The sequence below is a fragment of the Coregonus lavaretus genome (genome assembly GCF_964263955.1).
Source record: "Coregonus lavaretus genome assembly, chromosome: 11".
NCBI lineage: Eukaryota > Metazoa > Chordata > Actinopteri > Salmoniformes > Salmonidae > Coregonus > Coregonus lavaretus.
In genome coordinates, this window is record NC_139998.1 from 30,716,315 (window position 1) to 30,734,455 (window position 18,141).

Sequence of the window (18,141 nt, forward strand, 5' to 3'; positions counted from 1 at the left end):
TTCAGACCCTTCTCCTCTATTGCTGCAGCTTCGGAGGGCGGTGTGTGTAGCGAGCAGACTGAGGGAGAGCGAGAGAGACGCCAAGGCAACTCGGTTACAGCCAAGACCATCTAACTTGTAGCAGCCACAATGTTATTTATCATCCCATATAACATTGCTTGTCTTAACTGGAGTAGCCTATAGAAGCTAGCTAGCTAGGCTATTTGAGACCACAAGCTGTGCTTTCTTCCCAACCCCATTCAGATAAAACAACAGCTTACCTGTTGGTTGCTCGTTGTATCCTACTCCTTCTCATTTCGCTGACTTTTAATTCCGTAATTGTATCCCATCTTGCATTGCATTAGTGAACTCTCACTCCACTTGCTACACATTGAGCCTATTTGCCGCTTTGATTGGCCAACATAACAAGCGGCACACGTGAAGGCTACCAGTCTTTTTTATGGGGCGCACTGTGCATACAAACCCTATTGAAGAGTTTGTTGTTTTATTAAATTAATAATTTGAAATGTCATGGTATATCCTTGTATGTAAGAAAGTCACATTTATATTTTAATTTAATTTAGAAAAAGCCTTTTCAGTGTTAAAATCAGGTAGAAATGTATTGCAAAAATGAATACTCACAAGTATTCTAATACAAACGTCCGTTCGGATATTCAAATAACCGTGCACATCCCTAGTACTGAGCCCTGAAGTCACTCACTCTCCCAGCAGTCCCCAGATATCAATTATTCAGGAAGACAGGAGACGTGGAGCAGAGTAACACAAGACTGTTTTATCAGTTACATTGTATTTGTTTTGGGCTCCACAGTATTCATAGAGAGCCTGTCCAGACAGGGCATATCAGTTTTAACACAATTGCTCGTATACTGACACTTCAGAAGCAGAAATATGCAATTTTCCCTCTCATTAAATAAATACTCATTGCCTCAGAACACACTGGGTATGGGTGTATTCTAGGCATTGCTTATTTGAAATACACATTTCATGTATTTCCACATTGTGTTTATTTGATGTTTTGATGAGAATTGAATGTTTAGGGCATGTTAGTGCCAACCTCCCTGCATGATGTGTGTTTTCAGCTGTGTGTTAATTTTTTTTATTTGTGTTTTACTGCTCTCATGAAATGCTTGGAATATGCATGTCTTGAATGGTATGTGTGTGATTGTGTCGGTACAGCCCCCAGCAGACAGTGTTCAAGACTCGGGGCAGTGTGTCAACACACCCTGTGAGGACACGCCTCCCCCCATACCAGCCCCAACCCCTACCCTTTACCTTACCCAAGACCCAGACCCTACGATATTCCCAGCCATAGCCCTACCAGTCCCTGCCCTAGCTCTCCCTCCGTCCCTAGACCCGGCCCAGACGGACGGGCCCTGTGCTCTGGGGGACAAGGGGGCTGCGGGGGGCGCGTCACAGGGCACTGCAACATCTGCTCCAGGACAGGCTGAGGCTCCCAAGGCAGCGGTGAAACTGGAGAGTGTGCTGGACCCTAAAGAGCTTTCCACTGTGAGTGCTGAGAGATGGAGGAGCAGAGGGAGGGGAGGGCTCAGGGCAGGGGGGTCATGGATTCCCGTGGGCCTTCAGCGCCTAAACAAAGTCATTTTACAGATCCTCCAGCCACAATGTGCTAACATGACAGGCGGCACAGCCCCCTCAGAACAGCCCTGTGCCAGGTAGGCAGGACAGTTTGTGTGTGGGTGTTGGTGGTTGGCTGTGAGAGGATGTCCATGGGGCTCCTGTTGTGAGAACTCAGAAAGCAGTGTCTGTCATGTTTGTTGCTGGTACTCCTGAAGTGGCTGGCCCAGTTGTTATGCTGTGTTAAGGAAGTGGACACTAATCAAAACTTGACTGTGGCAGGGTGTCCAGTTCAGGGACAGGTTCAGCCCAAAGGGCCAGGGGTCAAGGCATGTGTACAATGGCCTTGTCAGGTGTTAGTTTGTTTTCTGTAACTAGTCTCCACTGTGCATTAAGTGATCAGCAACCGTCCTGTGTCAGGTTTATTACTGCCTCGTTTGGCATCATAAGTAGTCTCTCTGGAGTTAATCGGGGAGATCCTCCTTCACTAGCAGGGCTACTGTCATAGATACCTCCACAGCACTTTAACCTCTTATGAAGGCCATTCATTATACCTAGAAATGGAGGTCTTTTAAATGGTCTACAGGGAAAGTTATCTAAGCTCTGATCAAACACAGGCAGACCTGGTCTTAGTGCTGGGCCAGGCCAGACACCTATTTGGGTGGCTCAGATAAGCCCAGTGCTGTTTAGACTGCACTGCTGGCCCCTAGTTAGAGAGAAACTGCCTCAGTGGTGAGAGAAACCTCTCCCTCATTAAGTTAGACTGGAGCTCTGGTCTCTCTGGACTGGAGTGCTGCTAACTGTCTGTCCTCCCTGATAGTAATTGGATGGCAGTTAGCCTAGCGGTTAGAGTATAACTGAAAGGTCGCTGGTTCGAATCCCTGAGCCGACAAGGTGAAAAATATGTCTGTGCCCTTGAGCAAGGCACTTAACCCTAATTGCTATTGTAAGTCGCTCTGAATAAGAGCGTCTGCTAAATGACTAAAATGTAATTTGTGACTACGGAAAAACTGTTTGTTAAGTTCATGTTGTAAGTATAAAGATTAATAGAAATTGAGACATTTTGGGCTCCATCAGGCTATTTAGACTAATCTAGTAAGTATTTATTCCTTACACCTATTTCAGTGTTTTGAACCTTGTCAGTGAAATGGTCCCATAGTTGTGCCTCCTTCCACCATCTCGTCATCATCACAGTGAACTTGTTCTGCATGACTCCTGAATGCTTCCTCACCTGTGATCTTGTGATCGATCGTGTGGTGCAGTTTGTGCTTTTGGGTTTGTTATTTTCTGTTTTTACATTGTTATGATACTAGGGGTCTTGAGAACTTTTCAAAATGGTACCGTTAGAGCTGTATGAAATTAAGACTTATTGTTCTTGAATATAAAATGATATAGTGAAACCTGAATGAGTGAGGAACGTGCTGTATGTGAGTCTACGTGTGTGCCGTGTGTCCATCCCCAGTCCATGGCAGAGGTCCTGGCAAAGAAGGAGGAACTGGCTGTCTGGAGAAGGCTAACGAGGAGGCTATCGCCAGCGCCATCGCTGAAGAGGAACAGCTGACCAGAGAGATCCAGGCTGAGAACAACGACCTGGAGACTGACAACGAGAGTGACTTCTCTGTAAGACACAGACCCCACACACTCACAATTTTCTTTGGTCATATGAAAATAAAAAGGTGAAGTGGTATGATCTCTTTCCCCAGGTCTTGAGTTTTGCTGGCCTTGTAATATCCATATGATTGCCACTGATCGTGAACTGATTATCTCTCCCCCAGGCCAGCATTGGCAGTGGAGGTGGATTCAACATGGATTGGAGTGACATGTTAGCCGACTATGATGGTAAATCTGTTTAGTTGTAATTTATCTATAATGAAATGGGTTGAGTGTTGATGCTCTTGCTAAAGACACAGATGTGGTCAATGTCCAGACTCACCTCTCTCTGCAGCGCGGGAGCCGTGGCGTCAGAGCACCTCCTGGGGGGACATCGTGGAGGAGGAGCCTTCCAGACCGCCTGGCCATGGAATCCACATGCACGAGAAACTGTCCTCCCCATCTCGCAAAAGGTGAGACGCGCACACACACTCTCATGTCGCACTGACGTTTGTCAGAGAAAAGATCTTGGTACATGTCAAAATTCACTCCTACTGTGCGTTGGACGATTGGGGGAGAGGACAGGATGGCAGGTGTAAGTTTAGTTTTTTCTGTCTTTGTTGGCAGAACCATCGCAGAGTCTAAGAAGAAACATGAAGAGAAGCAGCTGAAGGCCCAGCAGCTCCGAGAAAAACTGCGGGATGAGAAGACCCACAAACTGCAGAAGCTACTGGAGAGGGTGAGTGGCCATGCAACACAGAGCCAACGGGAAACACCACAGTCTTGCTTAGCCCAGCTCAGCCTGGCCACGAGGAGAGCTTCTGTCAGCACACTGCCAAATAGAATCACTAAATAACAGAGGCCGGCTCTCAGTCTCTGTCCAGCTGGCCACAGACGCGTCTGGGAGAGACGTAGCCCAAACACAAGTCTTTCATGACGTTTGTTTTTGTTCTCCAGGCCCTCGTGAGATGAGTGTGCCCTTCAATAATCTGGAGTATTAACCACATAAGTACATGAAGTGGTATATATTCACATGAATCCCTGTGGACATCGTACCAGAGCGGGTAGCAGCAAATGCTTTGAATGCAAGACACCATAATAGTGTCTGCCTTGGTTAGAGAAATGTACATGAGTGAAATGAGCTGACCCAAGCTGTCTGTCCCTCACTCTCTTTTTTCCCCCTCACAGGAGAAGGAGGTCAGGAAATGGAAGGAGGAGTTGTTGGACCAGAGGCGGAGGATGATGGAGGAGAAGTTACTCCATGCAGAGTTCAAGCGGGAGCTGCAGCTCCAGGCCATAGTGAAGAAGGCTCAGGAGGAGGATGCCAAGGTACAGGACTGGGACACTGCACACCTAGCTACATGTCCAAGTATTGAATCATTTTCCTAATTAGATGTTCCTTTTGATAATACTTTTTTGGACACTGAGAATGTTCTTAAAACCAAAGAAATAGGATCACACAAAAAAGCAATGGCAAACTAGACTAGAGGCAGACTTAAAACTATTGTTATAATAATCACCTTTTTTGTAGCTCACTGAGTCAGGCTTGTTGACCAGTCCCTTGTGTCTGTCTCTGTGCAGGTGAATGAGATAGCATTCATCAACACTCTGGAAGCCCAGAACAAGAGGCACGACGTGCTGGCCAAGCTGAACGAGTACGAGCAGCGCCTCAACGAGCTGCAGGAGGAGAGAGGCAGGAGACAGGAGGAGAAGCAGGGCAGAGACGAGGCTGTACAGGTAACAATGGACAGCAGCAGCTCCCCCTCTCGCCCCCAGACCTCTCTGCCTTACCACAGTATACAGTCTCACTGACTGGCTGTGGTTCCTGTCTGTCTCCCCAGGAGCGTAAGCGGGCTCTGGAGGCAGAACGGCAGGCGCGGGTGGAGGAGCTGCTTATGAGGAGGAAGGAGCAGGAGGCACGAATCGAGCAGCAGAAGCAGGAGAAAGAGAGGGCCAGGGAGGACGCTGCACGAGAGAGGGCCAGGTCTGTACCCCCTGGCTCAGTCGGAATCACCCATCTGTTTTGTACTGTCAAATGAGGCCCTCAATGTGCTTAGTCTGAAATAGATCCTCTCCTCACTGTTCCAGTCTGTTGTTCTCTCCACAGAGACCGAGAGGAGCGTCTGGCTGCCCTCAGCGCTGCTCAACAGGAGGCCATGGAGGAACTGCAGAAGAAGATTCAGATGAAGGTTAGTGAGGCTGCTGCACAATCTCACTCCTGCCTCTCAGTTATAGATCAGGGCCCGTATCCACATAGCATCTCAGATTGGTTTTTTATATTACCGTTATAGCAACACACTTTGACATCAAATCACTTGCTGATAATGTTGCATAAAATGTTTGAAAGGTCTATCATTTATTTTCATCCAACACAATGGAAGTTAACATGGGCCCTAGATGCCTTTTAATTGCCCAATTTATAGGCATGCCCAGTTTAGGCATATTTTTTAACAACGTGTTATTGCGCTCCAAAGGGATAACTTGAAATGACTTGATGTAGGTTAAAAATATGTGATTATTTATTAGCCTTTTTGGTTATAAGTATTTAGGCATATCATTTGAAATAGGGCTCATGTGGAATCATTTTCAAAAGCATGTAAGTCTAGATTATTTGTGGATTGATCATATAGAAATATCTAAACATTCTTTCAACCTCTCCAAAGCAATTGCATGTGGCGCAGGAACCACTGACTACTTTTTCTATAATCAAGACACCTGCTGGTAAAAAAAATGTATGCACTCACTAACTGTAAGTCGCTCTGGATAAGAGCGTCTGCTAAATGACTAAAATGTAAATGGTAACTCTTAACTGGTTAGGACACCTCATGAGCTCTCCTAAATATCTGTCCACTAGGTTGGACTCTTATGACTAAAGAAGCTTCATGCAAAGCTTTTATTTTTACCCTTAAGTATAGGAGTAAAATGTATCTTCTAAGCACTTAGGACCAATTTTCTACTCTGAGACACTTTGTGGATACGGCCCCTGACTAAAGTTTACATTTCATTGTTGTAGACCAGACTAAAGTCCCTCTTAATCTCATGATCTCTTGGTTGTTCTCCTTCCCAGCATGATGAGAGCAGTCGCAGGCACATGGAGCAGATTGAACAGAGGAAGGAGAAGGCAGCAGAACTCAGCAGTGGCAGACATGCCAACACTGACTATGCCCCCAAACTGACACCGTATGAGCGCAAGAAACAGTGCTCCTTGTGCAATGTTGTGGTATGTACACAAAGTCCCAGTCTGAAATGGTTTATGATGTTTTTTAACAAGTTGTCTTTGTATTGTTCTTCATGTAGATGATGATTGATATTTAGCCCACTTGTCCTTGGCATATTTCCTCTGACACTAGACATGCCACTAGATGCTAACATTAGACAGATGCTGACATACTGAGTAGAGAAAGTGTATACTAAATGGTTAATTGGCTTGATTCACTCTCCAGTGAGAAGTTCACCCTTTACTTCCTTAACTTCATTCCTTGCACTAATTTGTGAGACTGATTGGCTTACATGCTTAACCTAAACTGAAGGGGAAAGTAACCGCAGCTTTGTGGCAGTAGAGCAGCTGTGGAGGTCCCCCTTGGCAGACTGGATGCATAAAAATGCTGATGAGAAGGTGATTCAGAGGATTTGGGAAGAGAATGTATTTAAATGAGGATTTAACTGCATTGATTAAACCTGATCTCTGGGGTGGGGATTTATGACTGGGCATGATTTTCAAGTGACGGGCAACAAATCCATTGGCAGGCACATTTATCTGTGACGGACCAGGCCGGCTCTCACCGCAACAAGGTTGCGACACCTTGGAGCTCCAACTAGCATCAGATAAAGAGGAGTGTGTGGGGGGAAGGGGGAATCTTGTTAAAATGTCGATGACCTTGGCTAGCATCTGACACTAGAGATCATCTATAGGCAAGCAGCCAGCACTCTATTTAATGACATTAAACCGAGGCCATCCGTAATGGGCTTTGTTCTAGCCCTTGGTGGGAGGAAAACAACACATCCACATCAACCTAACCTCATGCTGTTTCTGTCAATTCTTCATCTTCACACCACTTTTTCCTTGCTTCTGTCTGTGTATAGTCCAGCCCAGTTTTGCCCACAGTGTGTGGTTTACTGTACCAGTGTTTTCAGTGTGTCGTTTTCCAGACATGCCGCACTAAATGGTCACTCTGTGTGTGAGGAGCAAGAACGACAGAAGGGACATTGATTCATCAGTTGGTGTGAGGATGAATCATTGACACAGACAAAATAGTACAGGGATAACATATTCTGCTTGATTTAGAAAAGGCATAGACCATCACAGAGCCAATCACATTAATGTTGTTATATAGGCTACATTTGTTCACTGTAAATGTTTGTGTTGAGATGGATCATCCTGAGTGGATCTGTCACCCACTGATTTCATACTGCAGTAACTAGTATGGTCCAGCTGTGCTGTCAGAAAGGAGAATGCCATTAAATACAGCCATTAAGGCATCTTCAGTTTAACAATGCTCTCATCTCATATCTGTCTGACACATCACATGCTGATTGAAGAAACTACGTGACTACACTTGTCACCTTTGTTCTTAACCATGTCAATTCATTCCACTAAAGGCTTGTTGACTGCAGTTAAGTTCCTGACACCTACTAAACATTAGGTCTCACAATTTAGTCAGATGGAGGAGAAACAGTCTGTCAGATCTTATTGAAAACCAGTTGTAATGTATAGTTTCAGTCAGTAGCTAGGTTTCCATCCAATTGGCAACAGATTTTAATGCTAATATTCTAAAATCCACATTAAGAAAATATGCACATTTTCCACCAGTGGTGTGTTTCCACCAAATGGACTTGTTGCGGATAAAAGTCAGTGCGTGATGACGTAGTACACACAGCATTTCCTTTTTTGCTTAAGTTATGTACCAAATAAAAATCTAAAGTTCAATGTGTTTCCATCGCATTTTCAACTCTACCGATAGTTTTGTCACAAAAACTGTTGGTTAAATAGCAAATGTGCCTCTGGTTTTGACATGTGCGCTCTAGCCAACAGCTGGCAGATACAGTGTGGGTAGGCTAGTCTACATGATTAGATTATTATGGATAAGAGCAAGAATATTTTTATTTGTCAAACAGCAGTCAAACCTCGATCATCATGTCACCGGAATAAGACCCTCGATATTTACCCAGTCAGATATAGTGTAGTGGCAAGAGGAATTATTTAGTCAATACATTTTTTGCTATACCTTTTCCTTTCTGTGCCACCAAATGTTTGCATATAGGCTACTGTTTGTTAGCTAGCTAGCTAATGAGGTAACATGACTGAAGAAGGTGTAGCCTAAACAAGGTGTCGCTGTAAAAAACAGAACCCTCGCTGAGCATCTCGTGCTGCTAATATTCTGCTTATCATAGCCTATCCAGTCCAAGCGCAAATACAAGCCACAAAAAGGTGAGTCCAAGTCCGAGTCACCAATGGTCAAATCCATGTCGAGTCACAAGTCATGGGGACTAAATTCGGACTCGAGTCCTGGACTCGTGTACTAGAACACTGGTTTAAGTGGCCTCCCATTGGGGGGACCCTGTTGACCCCATCTGCCTCTGTCTCCATTGTGTCCTCAGCAGTGACTACTGACCTGTGTGTTTGTAGATCACCACGGAGGTGCACCTGTACAGCCACACCAAGGGCAAGAGGCACCAGCAGGCTGTGAGAGACAGCAGCAGTATCCAGGGACGGGAGCTCTCGGATGAGGAAGTGGTGCGTACCCCTAAACACTTATACAAAGTCTTACCTCAAATAAAAAGATCCACCATCCCAACAAAAGAATACCACTCAGATATTGTCTGTGATATTAACTCAAGGTTATTTGTCGTTTATGACAGGCTCATTATTATTGTTTATGAATCACGTCATATAGTAGCTCTCTCACTGGTCTTTGTGAGATTATAAATGGGCCCTGAAATGTAAACAGTTAGGGTTCAGTGACTCAGTTGAGGCGTGATCTCACCCCCATGTCTACAGGCCATTCTGTCACGGAGTGCTTTTCATGGGAAGGCTGCTCGTTAAAGGAAGGGGGCTTCTCAGCCTGCTCTGCAATATGAGATTGCCTTTTCAGCATGCTGGTCTTTGTGAGGCTGACAACTGTTGGTGCTCTATGCATCACCTTTGGCCCTAGCAGCTCCTTCATTCAAACCTGTTCTCACTGGCTGATAATTAATCCCCCCACCTTCCACTCTAAATCATTTGCTTTCCAACTGCAGCCCATTTCTCTGTTTGACAGTATGATAAACAAGGCAGTGGCAAAGAAGGCATGCACATCTTCAATACAGTACTATGGCCACAGCCAGTATCATACTGCCTCTTCAGACTGCCTTTAAACCATGCAATGAAGGCTATGCTTTGCAATAGCAGTGGTGGGTGGGGTATGGCTTAGCTAAGGGTTCCAAACAATTGCAATGTATGTACTATGGATCAGCAGCATGGTGTTTTCTGTGTAATAATAGCTCTTTGTTATAATGGGATGAGCAAAACTATTTCTGTGTTTCTATTTATGGGTTATTTAGCCCTGCTTTTGTTCCACATTTTCATTCAGCGTTCAAGGTTAAGCAAGCAGGAGATAGAGAAATGTCCTGGGATTTTTGTTTAGATAGACTACACTTGCCTGCCTTTATTTTCATGTCCTGCTCATTTTGGTGTGCAGTATTTCATTCATGCAACTGGCAACTATTTTCCAGCCGCTGGTTCCATAACTCTTGCTGGAATGAAAGATTTTTAATTAAAATTAAGATGGTTGGCTGAACTGTACAGAGGTCACTACATAGTTTTTTCAGTGAAGGCGGGCGGCAGATGCCCCAAAGCTTCATATTTAGTCATTTTCTCCCGTTTTTTGAAGGACTCACAAATTAAAATGAAGATACAATGATTATCAACAGGGCTAGATTGATGTGCAGAGATAACGGCTGGGATTGCAATCACTCTCTTTACTTAAACGTATTAATTGTCATCTGTCCTGTTTTAATATGATATACGCAATGTCCAGGATCCCTCGCATTCGACATGTTGGATTTATTTATTGGTCACCCTTGACATAGCAGCACAAAAACACCAGTGACCTCTCCAAGGGAATACTCATCCCTCCCTAGCCCCTCTCCTGCACCCTCAGCTGGGCCTCTGACAGTGGGACTGTGGGACTGGCCTGGGCCACCAGCAGGATCACTAGGCTGTGATGGACTCAGGCCTTTGGGTACGAGTTGACCTCCTGGAGCCAGCGCTAAATTAGGTTCTTGTTGATGCTCAGAGGACGTAGAGAACAAACATTTTATTTTGGTATTCTTATCAGTCTAATCTTTCATCTTCATGTGTACTGTGTTGCTAGTGCTACTTGAATGGCACAAAGCATTCAGCTCCATTCGAAAAATAGTCCCGTGAACAGTTGCTTACATGGTGTGTAACTGGATTCAGTGTGCCATCACATTGTACCCAACATGACGTACAGCTGTCTGTTTCACACCAAGTGGGAAAGCCAACTTCGTCTTGGACAAAAGAGGTGGTGGGGGAACATATCACTTAGATTGTGCCGGTCTCTAAAGAGGCCTGTTTTCTGGGCGCTGTGGGTGTGTAATGTTTAGAAAGATCTCTGGTTACTCCCTCCAGAATAGAGCACAAGAGAAGCCTTGTGTGGTAGGTATTGTGAGGGAGCTCTGCCCTTAGGCCTGGCTCTGTGGCCCATTGTCCTCCTGCTTCAGCCAGACACCTGTCTGTCACACTGCCTCATCAGATCACCTGACAAGATACAGAAAATCACTATTAGTGTTAAGTTCACATAGAAGCATTAGGCAATGACATAATCTTGATATCAATTCATGCTGTAGATTAATTCATGTTTAAGCTCCCTTCAAACTGTCTTTGATGTGATTTTGAGATTGGTCATGTCTTTGAGGTGTTGCTGAAACAATTCCGTTAAGTAAACGGCAGGAGCACTGGAGTGGATAGGCTCTCAGAGAGATGACTGAACAGCTGCCTCTCAACCAAGGCAGAGCCACGGTCATGATTGAAAGGCTCAACTGCACAATATTGCACTACACATGTCGGCACACTAAGTGCTTATTTTGTATCAAACTAATTCATTAAAGACAGGTGACATGTATTCAAGCATCTTTTCATAGTTCAATTACACCTGTCTTTCGCCCTAAGATGTGTTCAACTTCCAGTGAAAAATAATTTCCCATCAGTAAATACTCTTTATTTTCCCCTTCAATCCCTTTAAAATGATTGTACCATTGATTCAACTGCCTCCTCACATTGTATTCCTGTTAGGCCTATATCTCTACTGATCTTAGAGTAGCTACTTTCTAATCACCCTAAACCTCCCTCTGATTGATCAGGTTGGTCACAAATCAATAAGTCAAAACAATAAAGGAATAAGAATTGATTCTCAATGCTGTTTATGATTGTTATTATGACTCATGGATTACTGAGCGCTTTAGCACATGGTTAACTGTAGGTCTTCTCTAGCTCTAGTTGTGCTTATGATGACAACACCTGTCTTTCAAGGGTTTCATCTGAAACCCCTATTTAAGCAGCAGGTGCACTGCCAAAACTTGACAAAAAGAAATGGCATACCACACACAGCCTAGGCTGCTGGATGGAAACGGTTATCTTGTGGACCATCCCATCCTCTAGGGTACTGGATGACAACATAATTGTGTAATTGGTTTCTTGCACATACATCATGTTTTTTTAAATGGAATTACCTCTCTGTCTCCTGGTGGAGATGGCAGCTTGATCTGATCTGACAGGCCTGGTGTGGTGCACACTAGACTGGAAGCAACACCTCTTCCCCCTTCAGTATTACCATGGGCATGTGGCTTCAAACGAACAGCAAGTGTTGCAGATGCCCTGATAATGACAGGATACAATTGCTTTACCCAGAGGTATATATGCCACACAATGGACACACATCTGCCATTTCAATGGATAAGCTTCTACTTATAGCAGATTACCTGGGCTTAGATTAAACTGTTTATTTTCTATTGCGATATGGACATAATTAGCTACAGGTATATTTTGATAGAACAGGTGTTGTGTTCTCAGTTTAACTGCCTACAGCTCTCTGAAGATCCTTGCTTTAGTTTGATAGACTGTCCACCCAGTCTATGATATCCTTGTGGTGATATGGGTGGGCTCACAAAGGGGACTGCAGACTATATTGCAAAGATTTCTGGGTGTAGGTAGCAGGTGTACTCTCTCTCAGTAGCTGGATGTTATGTCTGCCTGAGGGAATATGGGACCCTAGATAATTGCTCCTGTCCCAAAAGGCACAATTCATTGTCACACCTTTGCAATTTTCTGTTTAACCCTTTTTCTTCCTCTCACTCCTTGTGTGTCCATCTCAATTTCAGAATGAGCTAATGAGATTTGTAATTAAATGTTTTCATGTGTTTCAGGAGCATCTTTCCTTAAAGAAGTACATAGCGGACATTGTGACGGACAGCACTGTCTCCTCGGAGAGTGTGAAGGACGGAGAGGAGAGGCAGAAGGCACGCAAGAAGGCAAAGAAGCTCCGCACACGAATGAACTCCAGGTGATGCATCCATCTGTCCCCTCTCTCTTTCTCTCTCTGTGACAGGGGACAATGTTGCCTGCGGAGAGGCGCTTTATGAGTGACAAGGAGATGGAGAGCAGACATTATGTGCATCACAGCTGTCCAAAGAATAATACTGATGAGCTAAATTTTATGGCCACTTTCTGTGATTGGGCAGGCAAACTTGGAATCGATCTAAGGGCCCTGGCTTTCACCTGTTAAGAGCTTTCCCCCTAATTGCTGCCATGGTGCTGCCAAAACTGAAGCCTCCTTCAGTGTACAATAGTATGTTAAAGTATGTGTAAACCATGCCTATTTTTCTTTCTCCAGGCTATTGATTTTTAAATGAAGTATCAAAGAAAATCAATGGTAATCAACAAAACGCGCCTCTGTGTCAGATCCCAGGCATGGGCTCAATCAATTTAGTAGCCTGTCACAACAAGGGAGGGAGGATGGGGTTGGGGGGCAGGAGAGGGATACGGCAGAGTAGAGAAAAAGTTGTGGGATGAGCTATTTGTCACTGAGGCAGGTTGGAGTGTGGTGGCCTGTTGAGTGCAGCACCTTAGATGACATGCGTGTCTGAGCCGTATCGTTTATTATTTTGAGCCCACAGTCCTGTATTATTATCAGGACACTCACACACCTTGTGATGGATCCATGTTTGCTATGAAGTCTATTTTTGGCAGTGCTCGCTAACATTTTAACTGAACACAGCCTGTCAATATATGTTCAAGTTCCTCCTTAAAGAAATACAAATAAATGCGACAGAAGTTATCTACCATTTTTAAATAATAGTTCTTTGCTTTCAGTGAAATGTATCATTGAGTATTGCTGCTGTTACTTCTCTTATGGAAGGGTTTGGGGCTGAGAAAACGACAACATAATCTGCCTGTTCACTGTCACTCCCAGCCCTCTCTCCAGCCCCAGCCCCAGCCCCAACCCGAGCCCTGCTGAGATTAGCACTCAAAGGCACAAGGCTTTCAGAGGTAGTAAATAACACAAAGCCCCTGCTAGCATAAAGGTGAGCAGCTCCACCGCTGGGTGGAAATGAGCCGTTTTATTGAAGCATGGCAGGGTGTCTGTAAAATGCAAGAGAAGTTTTCATTGGAATCCGGGGCAGGCTTGTACTCCCCATCATAAACTACTGAACACAGTTTAACCCAAATGTTTGCGCTTTGGCTGTCTTTCTTTCGGTAATATAGGGCTGCTTTTCTTTAAGAAAATATGCTATTGAAAAGGCATATAAGTAGCATGTCATTTTGTCAGGATGCGTTCTGGACTTTAAAACATGGATTTGGAAGTGTGTACATGCTCCTGTAGGGCAAGCCGTTTGGCTGAAGCCCGCTGTGTGTGTTTCCTTTGGCTGAAGCCCGCTGTGTGTGTTTCCTTTGGCTGAAGCCCGCTGTGTGTGTTTCCTTTGGCTGGGAACAGAGTCAGTAGTGTGTGAGTGGAGCTCAGAAGGAGGTGGGCACACAAAGACACCCCTGTGTGCAACCTGGAGAGGTGATCATAGCCTTACTCATTTCACCCAGTGGATGAGCTGGAGGGGACCATATACACACACACACCATGTTCCTGTGAGATGAGGCCCAAGGGAAGCCACTAGAGATTTCATGCTCATCAAGCCAACTTACTCCTAGTTAAAACAACCTGTCTGTTTGGGTGCACAGTGTAGAAGTCCACTCCGACGGTTTAGCTTCTTTGCCATAATGCACAGTATATACAGTAACACCGCATCAAACAGTATACACATAACAATATACAACTGAATTGGTTATTTCTGCCTCTAAAGGTAGACATTTTTAAAGCATTGGCTCTCTGCAGTCAGTCAGGGCCAGTCCAGTTCAGATGACTAAAGAAGCAGACCTTGATTAATTGATTATTAGTTCTGCATTGTAGATTTGTGCTTTTCCCCTTATTGCTGATTACTAATATTTATAGCCGCAGCCCATTTAGCCGGGCCTTCTGCGGCGCATGATGAATGGCTCAGCAATTGCTCCCCGTTTAACCTGGGCGGGTGTAAACCTGTCAGAGAGTAATATTGTAATATCAGAATGACAAACGGGCCAGGTATAGTTCAATTTCTGGTGGAAGCGAGGCAGCAGCATTTTATTTACAAATTCAGTCGTCTTGGAGGACATGGTAAATAATGTGATAGAATGATGGACCTCAGTCACCCCACTAGCCGTTTTGCTGGCCGTTTTACTCAGAGTACATACAGCATTTAAGCACCCTAACCTTGGCTTTGAATATTTCAGGGTAATGCAATTTTATGGTCTTTTCTCACCATAAACAATATTTATTTTGTACATGTACTAATAGCATTTCATGTTAAGTTTGTGAAAGCATTGTGAAAATGCATAAATCCTCGGTTAATCCTGTAATCTTTGTGTGTGGGAATGTACGTACGCATTCACCTACAGTGACAGTCTGCTCTGGAGACCTGTGTTTGATCGAATTACATTCCATTAAGCCCTCAAAATGGATCCCTCTACAATAAAGTATTCACACCCCTTTACTTTTTCCACATTTTGTTGTTACAGCCTGAATAAAACATTTATTAAATTGAGATTTTGTATCACTGATCTACACACAATACCCCATAATGTCAAAGTGGAATGATGTTTTTCAAATCTTTTACCAATTAATAAAAAATGAAAAGCTGAAATATCTTCAGTCAATAAGTATTCAACCCCTTTGTTATGGCAAGCTTAAATAGGTTCAGGAGTAATAATGTGCTTAACAAATCGCATAAGTTGCATGCATTCATTCTGTGTTCAATAATAGGGGTTAACATGATTTTTGAATGACTCACATACAATTATCTGTACGGTCCCTCAATTGAGTAGTGAATTTCAAGCACAGATTCAACCACAAAGACCAGGGAAGTTTTTCAATGCCTTTGCAAAATAGGGCACCGTTTGGTAGATGTGTAAAAATAAATAAAGCAAATTCTGAATATCCCTTTGAGCATGGTGAAGTTATTAATTAGGCTTTGGAAGGTGTATACATACTCCCAGTCACTACAAATATACAGGTGTCCTTCCTAACACAGTTGCCGGAGAGGAAGGAAACTGCTCAGGGATTTCACCATGAGGTCGCTGGCGATTTAAAAAACAGTTACAGAGTTTAATGGTTATGATATGAGAGAACTGAGGATGGATCATCAACATTGTAGTTACTCCACAATGCTAACCTGAATGACAGAGTGTAAAGAAGGAAGCCTGTACAGAATACAAATATTCCAAAACATCCTGTTTGCAACAAGGCATTTAGTAATACTGCAAAAAAAAAAAATCAAAGAAATGAACTTTTTGTCCTGAATACAAAGTGTTATGTTTGGGGAAAATCCAACACAACACATCACTGAGTACCACACTTCATATTTTCAAGCATGGTGGTGGATGCATCATGTTATGGGTATGCTTGTCATCGCAAGGACTAGGGAGTTTTTTAGGATAAAAAGAAACAGAATAAAAGCTAGGCACAGGCAAAATCCTAGAGGAAAACCTGGTTGACACTGGGAGACAAATTCACCTATCAGCAGGCCAATAACCTAAATCACATGGCCAAATCTACACTGGAGCTGCTTACCAAGATGATGGGAGCATACATTTCTGACGGTTGCTCAGTTGAGGTAATTCTCTTAGTGATAAATGATTGCTAATTTAACCTTAGAAATAGTAAACATTGATAACACCCTAGTCAGTTTACCTAAAGCTTTTGTCTTCGCTGGTACTACACAACCTTTTATTTCTGGGTTTAATTCTGAGCTGGATTGACATTGACAGTGTTTATAATCTCCTCTATCTAGCTGATGCTAATGACTTTAGCCTTGTTCTGTCAGGATAGGTCTGGTCCTCTGGGGAAGCTCCACCTGTCCTTTTCTGGGATCTGTTAGTTCATCAGCTGCTTCCTGACAGTAAGACCTGTCTGTGACTGGGATCAATAATAGCGCTTATCTGCTCTGGGATGCTGTCTGACTGATAGACAGAGATGTTCTGTGTGCTACTAGTAGAGCCTGTCTTCTTTGCCATGTCTGCTAGTCTAATGCCACAGAGAAAACAGTCCTAATAACCTCCATAATCTGTGGATGCCACCGACTCAAAACACTGATGTCTTTGCTACCCAAGTTAAAGCATACCATTCATATTTCTTTAACAATACAGTTGAACAGAGAATGTGAAATGCCATTGTAAAGTGATGAGGAGGGTGGAATGTCATTTATGAATGAAAATAGTAGGTGGCAGCGAGGCACTATGCCCCTGCAGAATTAATGCATCATTTATTTTCAGCCAAGTTACTGGGGGGGGAAAGTTGACAGGCAAAATAAACACGGTCTTAACCTGAACTTTTTTTGATCCTTCAGACTTTTCATCCTGCACTGCCTTTTTTAATGAAAGCTGGAGCACTCTTTTCCTCTTATTCAAAGAGTTATTCTGTTCCATCTGTAGGGCAAAGGAGTATGAGACGTCAATGGAGGCAAAGACACAAGTCCCCGACTCCCCATACAAGGCCAAGTAAGTTCCCAACTACACATTTATGCATTCTACCTCTTCTACTTCACTGTAGTGAATAGTGATACAATAATAATTATGGATGGATGGATGGATGGATGACAGGACTAAACCTCTCCCCCTCTCTTCCTCCCCAGGCTCCAGCGTCTGGTGAAGGACTTGTTCAAGCTACTCCAGGGCCAGGACAGTGGTCAGTGGGCCAACACCAGGGTGTCAGGCCTGGACAGAACCCTGGGAGAGATCTCCCGCATCCTGGAGAAACAGGTACATCACTAACACCTAGTTGTATCACACTACTGAGACTTGCCTGCTTGTATGCCATTTTGTCAGAGCTTAGAGTCATAGTGTGGGGTAGTGTTGGGGAGGGAGCGGGGCAGTTCTCTAAACTGAAGCATTCTGTTTGGCTGCAGCTCTCTTTGTCTCTCAGTCCCAGTCAGTCCTAGTGTAGAGTATCACTTACTCCCCAACTCCTTGCCCCGGGTTATTTGTAATGCAGGCCAGATTAGCTAAGTGTTTTCATTGGCCACATGTTACTAATAGAGGAGCTACCCATCACTAGACAGGCAAACATTTGCATGCTTCAGAGGTATATTGTGGGTTTATACAATTACATAAGGTTTTCCTAGAAGATGTAATCCAAAGGATCTGAAGTTACAATGGAATATAGGGCAGGGGTCTTCAACCTTTTCTTGCCCAGGGACCCGCTCCCAGGCAAACTGGCGACCCAGGGACCCTCATCATACAGTGAGGGAAAAAAGTATTTGATCCCCTGCTGATTTTGTACGTTTGCCCACTAACAAAGAAATGATCAGTCTATAATTTTAATGGTAGGTTTATTTGAACAGTGAGAGACAGAATAACAACAAAAAAAATCCAGAAAAACGCATGTCAAAAATGTT

General features: G+C 43.9%; 1 pseudogene across 1 annotated transcript in view; it reads left to right on the forward strand.

The window, feature by feature from the left end:
* Nucleotides 1-18,141, forward strand: part of LOC311137510 (S phase cyclin A-associated protein in the endoplasmic reticulum-like) — a 120,114-nt pseudogene that overhangs the window by 29,528 nt on the left and 72,445 nt on the right. The window contains exons 9-22 of the transcript XR_014615453.1: nucleotides 1,177-1,506; nucleotides 3,038-3,195; nucleotides 3,351-3,414; nucleotides 3,521-3,638; nucleotides 3,793-3,904; nucleotides 4,354-4,494; nucleotides 4,747-4,902; nucleotides 5,007-5,149; nucleotides 5,273-5,354; nucleotides 6,233-6,385; nucleotides 8,792-8,899; nucleotides 12,589-12,725; nucleotides 17,180-17,245; nucleotides 17,380-17,506. The product of XR_014615453.1 is annotated as a S phase cyclin A-associated protein in the endoplasmic reticulum-like (transcript). The remainder of the gene's footprint in view (nucleotides 1-1,176; nucleotides 1,507-3,037; nucleotides 3,196-3,350; nucleotides 3,415-3,520; nucleotides 3,639-3,792; nucleotides 3,905-4,353; nucleotides 4,495-4,746; nucleotides 4,903-5,006; nucleotides 5,150-5,272; nucleotides 5,355-6,232; nucleotides 6,386-8,791; nucleotides 8,900-12,588; nucleotides 12,726-17,179; nucleotides 17,246-17,379; nucleotides 17,507-18,141) is intronic.